The 6,110-nt window shown below is 46.9% G+C and overlaps 1 pseudogene; it reads right to left on the bottom strand.

Moving 5' to 3' along the window:
* Nucleotides 1-4,050: 4,050 nt before the first annotated feature.
* The window catches only part of LOC121838493, a 16,472-nt pseudogene continuing 14,412 nt past the window's right edge, over nt 4,051-6,110 (bottom strand).

Below are 6,110 nucleotides of genomic sequence, written 5' to 3'. Positions count from 1 at the left end.
CATTTGTGGCTTTGAGTACTCATTAAGTGTGAAGGAACCTTTTCCATGATTTTTTGTTTTGGAGTCTTGTACCATGCGAAAGCCTTAAAAAAACCTTGCTGGTAGACCGATTTCCGAATGCAGGCTGCAACGCTGCACTTTCCGCTGCCAATTGGGACTTTGCTAGTTGTATTCCCAGTAAGGTCTGTTTGCTTGAAGCTGGTTACCTTTAACACTGGCAAAAAGTGAACTCCCAATTCTTACGAGGTACGTATAAATACCTAGCTAGGTGTGACGAGGGCTAGATGTGCGATAGCTTTGGTATTACGGTGGAACCCCGTTAAAACGAACTAGCATCGGGAGCAGAAATTCGTTTGCTATAACAGTCACCGTGGATCATCAGATGGCATGGAAGCACACACGCGATGCACATCGTCAACTTTTTTCTTCTAACCCTGCAGTTTTTGAGCAGGACGGCCTTCGGTCTCCGGCCTGGCTTCATGGGAGCCAACCTGTCTGGAACAAGGGATCCTACCGACCTGGATGGCATTTCTCCTTTCATCGACGTTTCCTGTGCTAAAAACGAAGACAAGCGCCAGGCAACCGAGGCAATCAACTTTTCCGTCATCAAACAGCTTATCCTCGGTCATTCCGGAACAGCCACATCGACACCTGCATCATCGCATTGGGCCGGTTTCATCACCGTGGATCGTCAGAGGGCATGGAAACACGTACACAATGCACATTGTCAACTTTCTTCTAACCCTGCAGTTTTTGAGCAGGACGGCCTTCGGTCTCCGGCCTGGCTTCATGGGAGCCAACCTGTCTGAAACAATGGATCCTACCGACCTGGATGGCATCTCTCTTTTCATTGACGTTTCCTGTACCACAAACGAAGACAAGCGCCAGGCAACCGAGGCAATCAGCCTTTTCGTCATCAAACAGCTTATCCTCGGTCATTCTGGAACAGCCACATCGACACCCGCATCATCGCATTGGGCTGGCCTCATCACCGTGGATCGTCAGAGGGCATGGAAGCACGTACACGATGCACATTGTCAACTTTCTTCTTCTAACCCTGCAGTTTTTGAGCGGGACGGCCTTCGGTCTCCGGCCTGGCTTCATGGGAGCCAACCTGTCTGGAACAATGGATCCTACCGACCTGGATGGCATCTCTCTTTTCATTGACGTTTCCTGTACCACAAACGAAGACAAGCGCCAGGCAACCGAGGCAATCAACTTTTCCGTCATCAACCAGCTTCACCTCGGTCATTCTAGAACAGCCACATTGACACCCGCATCATCGCATTCAGCCGGCCTCATCACCGTGGATCGTCAGAGGGCATGGAAGCACGCACACGATATGCATCATCAACTTCTTTCTTCTAACCCTGCAGGTTATTAGTCATGATAGTTTTTATTGTTTTAGGTCTAATGACGTCTGTATAATAGTGCTTCCATGCCCAGAAGCTTTGGTGAATTCGTTTAGAGTGTTGCTGCTGCTGCTTGGAGGTGATGTCGAGACTAACCCCGGACCAACTAATATTGAACTATCTAAGTAGCTTGATGAAATGATGCGGGTGTTGCAGGATACAAATGCGCAAACTCAGAGGGTTGAGGAAGGGCAAAGTAGTATATACTGAGCTCCATTAACAAACTAAAAAGAAACCAGCAACAGCTACAAGTCACGGTAACAAATATCGGTCGAAGGGTTTCTGCGATTGGATTGAAGTCGTCTTCAATCGATGAATTACACCGCGACTTGGCTGGTACCAGCCAATCTGTTCAGCGCATTCGAAAAGAAAATCATGCTTTGCGCAGTAGATTAGATGAGATTGAAGACCAGTCACGGGATAATCTTGTATTTCATGGTGTGGACGATTGCCTTGGTGAAACGTGGGCCCAGGCGGAAGAGAAGGTGGCTCGTTTACTTTCAGATTTAGCTTCTTGTATTATTTCGCATGAACAAATCATGCGTGCTCATCGCTTGGGGCCTTTTATAACAGGAAAGCGTCGTCCTATTTTAGTGAAGTTTCAGTTTTTTAAAACTAGAGAAAGTGTCCTGCAGGTCAAGTCAAAATTAAAAACAAGCCCTATTTCTGTTTCAAAAGATTTTAGTTTTTCAGCTCGCCACAAACTATACTGGAGCATGGAAAGAGCCAGGAAAACCAGTTTATGCTAAGTTACAAGAAACTTTTTCTTAAGAAGTGTTATGCATACAATGAAATCGAAGACTGCATTTATGAAGTAGTCCTGCCTCGTCGCGAAGTTTCATCTGCGACACCACTATTCGATTTGCGAGCAGCGTCTACTTCTATGTCAACTTAAAGGAGCTGTGAAACAATATCAGGGCTTTGCTGAAATAATTGTGGAAGTTGATGCCTAACACTTCTGAAGTGAACTACAGAAAACAGATCTTGCCTGGATACCCTAGTTTTTATTAAAAAAAAAAAGAAAAATTCAGGTTTTTACCGCCTCTCAACTCGCACATCGTCTTCCGGGTCACGTGCGCAGTGACGTCGATGGGTTGGCGCGGTGTTCCGGTAAAGTTCTCTCTAGAGCATTCAGTGAGCAGCGAGGACCCATCCGCTCACGACCGCGTGACCACGTGCTGGCAGGCGCAGCGCGAACAATATGGTGAAAGGAGGAAAGTCTCATCCGGGTCCGGCCATCCCCGTCTGGCTCTGTCCCCCTCCCCCTCTGGCTTTTGGCGGCTGTTTGCGGTAGCAGATAGAGCTGACGGTTTTGTGGACCAAGGATAGATGGCGCCACTAAAACTCCGTATAACAAAAGTTTTGCCGATGACACCAGGTTTTTGACGTGTTTATATTTATGTTGGAACGACAAGATTTATAGAAAAGTTACCTTTTATCGAGCAGGTATTCACACAACTTGCTCTGCAAGACCCCCATTGACGTCATGCCGCATGTTTCTCATGGCCACCGCTCGCGGCTGCAAGTCGGGGAATATTCTAACTTTTGCCTCGCTATTACGCGGCGGAATTGCAACATTTCGATGAAAAGAGATGTGTTTTCTGTAATTAAACATGAGGAAGATACATAGAAAGGGGGGACGGACAACGAAGACTTCCAGGATCAAACTCCGAGGTCGGTTGCTTGGGACAAGACATGAGAGCTCACGTGAACGAATTAAGTACAAAACGAGCGTGTTGGTAACAGTAATTAAACCCCCCCCCCCCCTTTCTATGTATTTTCCTTATGTTTAATTACTGTTACCAACACGCTCGTTTTGTACTTAGTTTTCTGTCATTTGTGACAAGGTGAACAATGTCAAAAGTAGAAGATGCAAATTCTTTCAACGTTAAAATCGTTGCACGGCTCCTTTAACAATCCGCACGAGGCAGAAAAGTGGTTTGGCCTTTTTTAAGTGTTTCCGTTTTATTTACTAACATTCGCAGTCTAATTCGTAAACGAGATGAATTGTGCTCAGCTGCAGTCTCATGCGACGCCGACGTCATTGCTCTCACAGAGACATGGCTTTCTAGCAAAGTGTCTGATAATGAGCTTTTTCATTGTAAAAAACGTTTGAATACATTTCGCTGCGATAGGCGTGACAGAAGTGGCGGTGGTGTTTGGTTGGCGGTTGCTGACTCATTGGTTTCTCGCCCTGTCATTGTAGCCTGTGAACTAGAGATTGTTTGGGTTTGCGTTTTCTTTAAACATAAACAAACGATAATGGGTGTATTAGGGCACTGCACGGGCCGGAATTTCTAGGCCTGGCCCAACCCGGCCCGGTAGAGAGACGGCCCGGGCCCTGCCCGAGCCCGACAGAATATTTTATTTCTAGGCCCGGCCCGGCCCGGCCCGGTAGAGACACGGCCCGGGCCCGGCCAGAGCCCGATAACATTTTCAAATATGAGCCCTAGCCCAGCCCGAGCCGGAAAACTGGGACCGAGTTTTTTATATCATAAATATGTCGACTTAGAACATGTATTGTCGAGAGTATGTGTGAAAATATGCGCATCATTTGCGACAGTCTTTGAACTCATGGCACACCGACAATCCTTGAGACAAAAGTGGGGAATTTTTAGTTATGAATTTATTGAAGAGATATTGCACTTTTCATTGTTCTATTCAATTCGTTTAAGAGAAATTTCCTTCCTACATATTTTTGTGGAGAAACAATAAATTGTCCATGGACTCTCTCTCCAGGCAGGTCCGTCTTGCTTGCCTATTGTAGCCCGCCGCGCTAAAGTTCCGTTCCCTGCTAGCACTTGTAGCAGGGATGCACAGGATGCGTTTGGATAGAATGGACAGTTTCGGGAATTCTTTCTCGTGCGCTCTCCAGAAGTCACTAAGCTCAGACACTCCTCAGCAGTCTTTCTTGCTGTGTAGATGCTCCTCCAATTCGTCGGTGGCTACCCTGTCCTTCTCCGCGTCACACCAGTCTTCAAACAAACCCTGGCACCTTCTTTTTGATGCTGGATCTCGAACGTCATCGTTTGTCTCATCTTCATCTTGGGTCATTGCTTCGGTGACACGGGCAAGCAGCTTTCTGACGTGCGCGTAAACTTCAAGGCGCTCGTCCTCGGGCAACGTGCGGAGTTGGCGGAACTGAGGCCAGAGAAATGTGGCGGTCTTGTGGAGGAGGAAAATTTTCAGCTTCGTGTCCAGGAAATGACGAGCACGGGACTTGGTCTTCTCGATTTCCACTGCCTCTACAGCAAACACCGCCGCACCAGGTTTAAGATGTTTCTTCAGCGCAGAAGCGTAAAGGACAACCAGAGGAAGTGTTGGACATATTTCCTCTTCGAGCGCGTCGGTGGCATCTTTGAAGGGTTGCAGGAACAGATTACCCCAGTCAGACGGATATTTTAAAGGCCTTTAGGGCAAGCTCCTTTATAAAATCGGCGAACCAGCGCACGCAGTAGGGCACGTGCGCACCCAACATCGTGAGCTCATTGGCCGATTTTATAAAGGAGTTTAGTGAAAAGGACATTTAGAACGCCATCTGACAGGGGTATTAGCTTTGCATCAATAGATTGTTCCTTGACTCCAGTAGAGCTTCTATCTCCACGAACTGAGAGCAGACGGACTTTAGCATGGATACGTTTGAATTTAAATTTACGGCACACGACCCGGGCCGACGCGATTTAAAATTTACGGCACACGACTGACCAGGCACGGCCCGGGCCGGTCCGGGCCGGCGCGGCCCGGAATTTTTTTTTTTCAAGCCCGAGCCCGGCCCGGGCCCTAAAAAGTACGTGCTACCCGGCCCGAGCCCGGCCCGCGGGCCGGGCCGGGCCCGGGCTTTTGGGCTGGCCCGAGCCCGTGCAGTGCTCTAGGGTGTATGTTATCGATCATCCACTAGCAGTTGTTCATTTGTGAATTCGTTACATAATCGCATTAACCGAATCACCGTCCAATATCCAGGAGTGCCAATCATATTAATGGGTGATTTCAATTAACCCTAACATTATCTGGTCTAGTATATGTCCTGTTTCAACCCCCTTCTCATCTGAAGCTATCAAGTTTATTGATCTCTGTTCTGATTTTAACTTTCCTCAGCTTGTCTCAGAGCCCACTAGGGTTACAAACCTTTCATCAAACATACTCAATCTCGTGTTAACAACGCATCCGAGCTTCATATCATCACTAACATACCTGCCATGTCTCAGTGACCATTCAGTTCTTCACTTTTCCTGAAACATCCCATTCGTAGCGCCTGAAATTCACATAAGATTAATCCGTGACTACAGCAGAGCCGATTTTACATCAATTAACTTGTACCTGTCTGAGTTCCTTAGTGATCACTTACCTGAGTTTTCAGGGCGCTCCGTTGAGTCTAATTGGGTGTTGTTTAAAAATGTTGTTTAATTATTAATTGAAAAGTGCATACCATCAAGGAAGATTCGTTGCAACACTAACTCGCCTTGGTTTAACTCTAATCTCAGGCGCCTGCGAAATAGGAAAAAAACGACTGTTTCGCGCTGCCAAACGACCCTCCGCTGATGCCCGGTGGGCTGCGTACAAAACTGCAGATCAAGAATATACATTAGCTCTTACGGAAGCTAAATCACATTTTTTTTAAATCGTACTCTGAATATTATGTTAGCAACTAATCCTAAATAATTTTGGAATGTCGTTAATCCCAAGTGTCAGTCCAACATT

The sequence above is a fragment of the Ixodes scapularis genome, unplaced genomic scaffold (genome assembly GCF_016920785.2).
Source record: "Ixodes scapularis isolate PalLabHiFi unplaced genomic scaffold, ASM1692078v2 PGA_scaffold6__148_contigs__length_123643588, whole genome shotgun sequence".
Classification (NCBI taxonomy): Eukaryota; Metazoa; Arthropoda; class Arachnida; order Ixodida; family Ixodidae; genus Ixodes; species Ixodes scapularis.
The sequence above is the reverse complement of the archived record's forward strand: the minus strand, read 5'-3'. Positions and strand labels throughout refer to the sequence as shown.